This window comes from Trachemys scripta, chromosome 4 (assembly GCF_013100865.1).
Source record: "Trachemys scripta elegans isolate TJP31775 chromosome 4, CAS_Tse_1.0, whole genome shotgun sequence".
Lineage (NCBI taxonomy): Eukaryota > Metazoa > Chordata > Testudines > Emydidae > Trachemys > Trachemys scripta.
Window position 1 is genome coordinate 86,259,034 of NC_048301.1, and position 8,924 is coordinate 86,267,957.

Sequence of the window (8,924 nt, forward strand, 5' to 3'; positions counted from 1 at the left end):
GGCAAATCAACCCTGCTAAACCCAGGGTTTTGAGTTTAATCTTTGGGGGGGGGGGGGCATTCTGTGTGACAGTCGTTTGTGTTCCTCCCTGATGCACAGCCACCCTTCTTGATTTTAATTCCCTGTACCTGTACGCCATGTTGTCACTCGGCCCTCCCTCCCTCCCCTGGTCGGTCAGATACTAATTTTGCGCCTTTTTTCAGACCAGCCGCCATAGCTAGCACTGGGATCATAGAGCCCGCTCAGATCACCGCGGCAATTATGAGCACTATGAACACCACACGTATTGTCCTGGAGAATATGCAGAGCCAGGACATGCGAAACCCGGACCAGCCGAGGAGGGGATTGCAGCGCGGCGACGAGAGTGATGAGGAAACTGACATGGACATAGACCTCTCACAAGGCACAGGCCCCAGCAATGTGGAAATAATGGTGTTACTGGGGCAGGTTCATGCCGTGGAACTCCGATTCTGAGCACGGGAAACAAGCACAGACTGGTGGGACCACATTGTGCTGCAGGTGTGGGACGATTCCCAGTGGCTGCAAAACTTTCTCATGCGTAAGGGCACTTTCATGGAACTTTGACTTGCTTTCCCCTGCCCTGAAGCGCCAGAATACCAGGATGAGAGCAGCCCTCACCGTTGAGAAGCAAGTGGCGATAGCCCTGTGGAAGCTTGCAACGCCAGACAGCTACTGGTCAGTCGAGAATCAATTTGGAGTGGGCAAATCTACTGTGGGGGCTGCTGTGATCCAAGTTGCCAGGGCAATGAAAGACCTGGTGATATCAAGGGTAGTGACTCTGGGAAACGTGCAGGCCATAGTGGATGGCTTTGCTGCAATGGGATTCCCAAACTGTGGTGGGGCCATAGACGGAACCCATATCCCTATCTGGGCACCAGAGCACCAAGCCACCGAGTACATAAACCGCAAGGGGTACTTTTCCATGCTGCTGCAAGCCCTGGTGGATCACAAGGGATGTTTCACCAACATCAACGTGGGATGGCCGGCAAAGGTACATGATGCTCGCGTCTTCAGGCACTCTGCTCTGTTTCGAAAGCTGGAGGAAGGGACTTTCTTCCCGGACTAGAAAGTAACCGTTGAGGATGTGGAAATGCCTATCGTGATCTTTGGGGACCCAGCTTACCCCTTAATGCCATGGCTCATGAAGCCGTACACAGGCAGCCTGGACAGGAATCAGGACCTGTTCAACTACAGGCTGAGCAAGTGCCGAATGGTGGTGGAATGTGCATTTGGACGTTTAAAAGCGCGCTGGCGCAGCTTATTGACTCGCTCAGACCTCAGCAAAAAGAATATCCCCATTGTTATTGCTGCTTGCTGTGCGCTCCACAATATCTGTGAGAGTAAGGGGGAGACATTTATGGCGGGGTGGGAGGAGGGAAGGAAAAGGACACACTGCAGGGAGGTAGCCGGGATGGGTGTGGGAGGAGGGAAGGAAAAGGGGACACTGCAGTTTAAAACTTTAAAACTTTAACTCTTATTGAAGGCCAGCCTTCTGATGCTCGGGCAATCATCTGGGGTGGAGTGACTGGGTGGCCGGAGGCCCCCCACCGTGTTCTTGGGCATCTGGGTGAGGAGGCTATGGAACTTGGGGAGGAGGGCTGTTGGTTACACAGAGGCTGTAGCGGTGGTCTCTGCTCCTGCTGCCTTTCCTGCAGCTCAACCATACGCTGGAGCATATCAGTTTGATGCTCCAGCAGCCGGAGCATTGACTCTTACCTTCTGTCTGCAAGCCGACGCCACCTATCCTCTTCAGCCCGCAACTTGCTCTGTTTATCCCGCGATTCAGCCCGCCACCTCTCCTCTCGTTCATATTGTGTTTTTCTGAAGTCTGACATTGACTGCCTCCACGCATTCTGCTGTGCTCTTTCAGCATGGGAGGACATCTGGAGCTCTGTGAACATATCGTCCCGCGTCCTCCGTTTTCTCTTTCTATCTTCACTAGCCTTTGTGAAGGAGAAACATTTGCAGCTGGTGGAGGAGAAGGGAGAGGTAATTAAAGACACATTTTAGAGGACAATGGGTACACTCTTTCATGTTAAATTTTGCTGTTCACATTACACTGCACATGTGCTTTCATTACAAGGTCACATTTTTCCTCTTATAGTGAGGGCCTTGATTTGAAAAGACTTATGAATTTTACTTCAATTTTATAAAAGTGTGTGTGTTTGGGGGAGGAGGGAAATGATACAAAATGTTTCATTCAGTCTAAAATAAAACACTCATTAGACCTGAAACATTTTTTTTTTTTTGGTTCATCTAGTGACTCAAAGTCAGTTGTTAGCATAGCTCTATTTAGGATCCTAACTTTAAGTACTCATTTTCATTTTATCTTTTTCCCTAGATATCACTGTTCATTAAACAGTAGGCTTATTGAAATGTTAGTAAGGGGAAAATCAATGGAGTTACACTGATGTAACAGACTGGAAAATCTGGTGTGAAATATTTGAGTGTGTTTTTCTGTTTAAGCCATTTTCTGAAGCTGAATATGAACTTTTTCTATAGGATATGAATCACTGCTATCCACTTCTCCTCATTCTCATTAGAGTCTTTTCACATGCATATGAAGCCAGGATGTTTAGCTGGGTTTCTAGCCAACTAGAGACCAGGAAGGTGGTGGAGTTCTTGGTTTTTGTTTTCCCCCTGCCTTCTGGAAGGTCCATCACAAAGATTTCCCAGCATTATCTGTACAGCAAGACTCTTAATAAGTCTGACCTATCCAAAATAATTTTAATTTATTATTTGACTACTTTGTGTTTACAGTGCTTTCTCCACATTGTGCCAATCTCAGCTTGAAAAATGAATAGCTACACATTTATATTTAATACAATGTGTAATTAAACAAATTATATATACAAAGCTAGCATGGAACATATGAACCTGTTAGAAATAAACAAGCAATGACTTTCATTGGAACTTTCAGTAGACAAGGCATTGTCTAATAAAAGGAGAATATTATTAATAAAATAAGGTCTCAGCTGGCTCACAGATCAAATATAAAATTCTTCAGATGTATGCATCAGCTTAACTCCAACCTGTTTTATGGCTTTTTAATCTTAATATATTAATTGGAAAGGATGTGCTGATTGCTATAATCATTTTTTAAAAACTTTTTCACGCTTTTTTTAAATATTGCCTTAAAACCAATTTGCATATTTAAAATGCATGGACTGGTTACAGAAACCCACATTAGTCTAGAAACAAGAATGAATCAATTCTGCTGTTCTTTGATGGAAGAGTTATTGCTCTACTCAGGAGCCATGATTTAAATTTTTGAAATGGCAAGAGTTACCTCATGAAATTAAAGCATCCATGGATATAGCATTACTTGTAATTTATCACTCAGTTGCTGATGTATCAGGTCAGATTTTGTTGGTGTAAACAAGAATTCCATGAAACTGATCAGTTGTACTGTGACTGATAATAAACAAGAAATCAGCCAGGTCCAGATATTCCAACATCTCAAAGTTTGGGGATGTTTAGCCACTTACAAAGATTTTTATAAGAGTACATTGAAAAAAATGGATCCTAATACGTGTTAAGATTTGTGGGTATTACCTTTTTCAGTGGTAGCCAGTGTTAGGTATTTGAGATGGTCCAGTTTCCTGTTTTGGGGAGATTGATGACCCAGATCCTGTGGTGTGGCCACTTCATTCAACCCTGTGGCTGTAGAACTGGTGTAACTAGTCCCAGGAGGCTCACTCAATGTAGTGAGCCCTCTGATATTGCGGAGTCCTATACCACTTACCCCCCCACACTCCACATTCCATGCTATTGTTGTATGGGGTATGGCTAGGATACCCCTCTGCCCAGTTGATACCTGATTGTTCCTGGGATAATTGACAGGTGTGTAAATTAGAGTAGCACTCTGGCTGCTCTAAATTATGCTAAGGCAGCAGGACACAGCTGACTCCACCTCAGGATCCAAAGAGCATAAAGGCCATCTTTTGCAAATACACCTAAGCTGTGCTGTGTGCTTCTCAGTCATAGCAGTATTTAACCATGTTTACAAAAATGGATAAGGCAGAAGATATTCTTTATCTGGATTCTCTAGATCAGAAATTAGCCAAGAGAGAAAATAAATTAAGGATAATTGGTCAGTTACAGTATGGCAAAAGGTTAAAAGTTGGATCAGCCAAGGTTCCGTCCTAGGACCAACAGTGTTTGATATGTTGGGATTTTGTGGTTCCCAATGAGTCAGATGCTGGGCAGAATCAAGGGACTTCAATTCAATGTGATTCGATTCGATTCAACAAGGCTTTATTCAATATGCACCAAGGGAGAGCCCTGGTACAAAAATCAGGCAGAGTCCCTCCAGCAAGGAGCCCCTCCCATTGCTATTTTTATAGCACATGGCACTTGCATAACAAGTTTCATATCCCAAACCTTTAACCAATCATATTTAACCTTTCCATATATGGATTTGTTCATCACATGCTTATACTTCTCCACTCCACATGTTGAGCTCACCCCCTCTCCCCCTGGCCTTCTCTAGAATGTTCCTAGGGTGGTGAGCCACAGCATGCTTCTTTATGCACAAGCACCCTGCAAACCACATTTTATCCAAAATGAACACAAGCATACCCTTCAGATGCAAATAACATAATTTGCAAAATTGGTAGATTATAGAAAATTATTTATTAGTCAAGAATAGAGAAGACTGATGAATTCCAGAATGACTTAAAGCAGGTGAATTGCCTCATGATGGAACATAAAATGTAATGTTGACAAATGCAAGGAACATCTATCAGAAGGAATCATGTGAACTACTCATACATGTTGCTGTGTTCTAAACTAACTATGACTGATTTAGGAAAAAGCCTTGGTTGTCAGCAAACATACATTTTCAGTCTGCAACAGCAGTCAAAAGGGCAATCCAAATATTGTGATGAATATAAGGAATAAATTAGAAAATGATGCTGAAAATATTATAATTGTATTACATAAATAGATGACACATTTGAGGTGTATAAAATAACAAAAAGGACTGAGTGGATAATTCAGTGTTCCTATTTACATTCCTCCCCAACCCCAAAAAAGACCAAAAGGAAATTGAAAGGCAAGTAATTTAAAACAGATAAGAGTAATTCTTTTAATACAGTGTATTAACAACATGAGGAACTCATTCCAACAAAATATCATTGAGGCCAAGGGCTTGGAAAGAATCAAAATGATTATGCATTTATATGAATGAGAGTATCCAGGCTTACTTTAGAATAGTTTAAAATAGAGAAAAACAGGATCTAAAGCTCTAGCCTTCAGAGAATAAGCCAAACTCTAACTCATAGGCATTAGACAATAACTTCTCCTGTGGGTAGTTTATACAATAATTGTCCACTATGGGAATTCTTGCATCTTTCTCTGAAGCAACAAGTACTGGCCCATTGTCAGAGATCTGAGAGTGCAGTGCATAGGCCCAGTGGTGTGATCTGGAATGGAAATTCTTATGTTCTTAGATGTAAAAGCTACATCTGTTGCCTTTTAGTCCATGGCTCAATAAGAAAATATAAGAAAAGGCTCACCAGTTAGGGCAGGTCTAGCCCATACAAGTTAAGTGATTCACTCCCAGGACTATTCATGGTGCCTAAATTTAAGCATGTGTCTAAGGCCTGGTCTACACTGTGGCGGGGGGGGGGGAAATTGATCTAAGTTACACAACTTCAGCTATGTGAATAACATAGCTGAAGTCGACATACTTAGATCTACTTACCATGGTGTCTTCACTACGGTGAGTTGACTGCCGCCGCTCCCCCATTGACTCTGCCTGAGCCTCTCGCCGAGATGGAGTACAGAAGTCGACGGGAGAGTGCTTGGGATTGATTTGTGTCTAGACGAGACGCAATAAATTGATCCACGCTGGATCGATCGTTGCCCGCTGATCCAGCCGGTAGTGAAGACGTACCCTAAGTCTTTGCAGGATCAGGACCAAGATTATTTGCAGGATGAGCACTCTAGTCTTTGGATTGTCAAAGTGAATTACATCTCTCAGAATTCTCACTTTGACCCTCTTTGTATAAGGCCTTTTCACTGTATGGTACTGAAACTATTTATTCCATCTATGAAGGTTTAATGTTTTCTTTAAACAAAACCTTTTTCTTCCCAGAGACCTTTAGAAATATTTGTCTGGGATTGGGACTCTAGGAGTATGTTAAATTTAAGAAAGACCCTTAACTGAGCTGTAGGATTTTGTTTTCTGTTTAATTTTTCTCCCTAGCCCCAGTAGTTTCCCTCAGGACAAGTGACAGAATTTTCCGATAAATTTAGCTATTGGGTATAGTGTGATGTTCCATCCCATATTCCTTATGAAAATATGCTTATGATATGAATGACATAACTGAGATGTACTTTATGCAAGATGGCTCATGTAAGATATCAGTGGAAAGGTTATGATTTACTGAATGTGATTATCCAATGTGTATGCCTGTATCACTTCTGTATCTGAAGTTAGTTAATATGCCTATGTATCTGTATTTCAAATGTGTTACTTTGGGTGTCAACCCCAACCAGCCCTTCAGGTACAACAATGGAAAAGCCAGAAAGGGCTAAGGGGCCATTAGCAAAGACAATGGACTGTGAAAGACCTTAGTCTTCCTGTGGACGCTGGAGACAGCCTACAAGCAATGGCTGCCACAGCCCTGCAGAGACGTGGGTCTTGTCTCCTGATACTAAATATTTCCTGGGACTACTTGTAACTTTCCATTGGAAGGGAAGGGTGGGGGGCGGGGTCAAGTTTGGGAAACAAAGGATTCCCACCTTATGTAAATATTATTTAATGGTGGGGAGGAAGGCAAATGTGACTCCTCTTCTCCATGGCCTGTCTGCCCAAGAAGAGACTGCTAAAGCCACCTGAAGGGAAGGCGGGGGGAGTCCAGACTGAGACAGGGGTCCAGTCTGAAAAGAATATAACAGGAACTCTGAATCACAGAAACTTTGCACCCTGCCTAAAACAACATTTAGAGTAAGAAATTACATTTTGTAACCTGTTAAAGTATATTGAACTTAGCTTGTGTACTTTGTTTTATTTGCTCAGTAATCTGTTTTGTTCTGTCTGTTGTTTTATATTCACTTAAAATTCACTGTTTGTATTTAATAAACTTATTTCTTGATTAGAATATAACCCAGTTTATGTAATTTCTAACTGGCATGGTGGGCAGTGGGGGTGGGGTGGGGGGCAAGAAGTTGTGCATATCTCCCTCCACATTGAGGGAGGGGGCAAATTTCATAAAACCTTTTGGTGCCTATTTCCCTTAAAGGGTACAAACCTGAATGTTGGAGCAAGCCCCTAAGGCTGAATCTTTCCAAAGCAGATCTGTCTCTCTGTGCAGCTGGGTGTGGCTCTACCTGTATGCCTGGCTGGAAGAGGTTTGTGAGCCTAACCCAGCAAGGCCAGGTAAAGGACACCCAGGTTGGCAGAATAGGCGGACTCATCAGGTGACACGCCAGAGGGCCCAAACCTGTCACAGCTGGCAAAACCACAATCTGTGTGTGTATATATACTGACAGCAGAAAGAGACTTACCTTCCGTGAATAAATCTCATTGGGAATTAGTCACTAAGGGCATATCTACGCTGGCAAAGTTACAGCGCCGGCAGTTACAGCACCGCTCAGAGAGCACTGAAGGGAAACTGCTGTTAGTTGCCTGCTACACTTGGGGCACTTGCAGTGGTATTGGAAGCGGTGCACTCTGGGCAGCTATCCCACAGAGCATCTCTTCCCCTTCTGCTGCTAAGAGTTGTGGGAAGGTGGAGGGGGTCGGGGGGCATCCTGGGTCCTGTCCCAATGTCCCGTGACACATTGCTTCATATCTCAGCAATCCCTGTGCTTCCATCCGCATTTGATGCCATCTTTCAAGGGTTTGTGTACTGCATGCCCTGCCTCCTTCGGGCTGCAGGAATGGATCCCACACTGTTGTTCTGACCAACACGTCACGATTGGCAGTGGAGTTATTCCTTGCACTCCTCTTGCCTTTGCAGTTTGACATTGATCATGCCACATACAGTAGCTATGGCACGAGATGGCTTGTGGCATTCACGGAGGTGTTGACCACAGTGGAACGCCGCTTTTGGGCTCAGGAAACAAGCACTGAGTGGTGGGATCACATCGTGATGCAGATCTGGGATGACGAGCAGTGACTGCAGAATTTTTGGATCAGGAAAGTCACATTCATGGAACTGTGTGATGAGCTCGCCCCAGCCTTGCCGCACAAGGACACAAGAATGAGAACTGCCCTGCCTTTGGAGAAGCACATGGTGATTGCACTGTGGAAGCTGGCTACTCCAGACTGCTACTAATTGGTTGCTAATCAGTTCGGAGTGGGAAAGTCTACCGTTGGACTCATGTTGACGGAAGTGTGCAGGGCCATTAATCACATCCTGCTCCGAAAGACCAGGACTCTGGGCAACATGCAAAGCCATCTACAATGTCATGCACAAATGGGCTTCCCTAACTGCGGAGGGGCGATAGATGGCACGCACATTCCAATTCTGGCACCAGACCACCTAGTCACTGAGGACATTAATCACAAGGGATATTTCTCAATGGTTCTCCAGGCACTTGTGGATTACCATGGGTGTTTGACAGATATTAACGTAGGCTGGTCTGGAAAGGTGCATGATGCACGTATCTTTTGGAACACTGGCCTGTTCAGGAATCTCCAAGCCAGGGACTTTCTTCCCTGACCGCTGTAGGGGAAGTCAAAATGCCCATTGTGATCCTGGGAGACCCTGCTTAGCCCTTAATGCTGTGGCTTATGAAGCCATACATGGGGCAACTTGACAGGAGCCAGGAGCAGTTCAACAACAGACTGAGCAAGTGCAGAATGACTGAGTGTGCTTTTGGCCATTTAAAAGCCCGCTGGAGCTGCCTCTATGGAAATCTGGACCTGGCTGATGACAATATTCCTATGC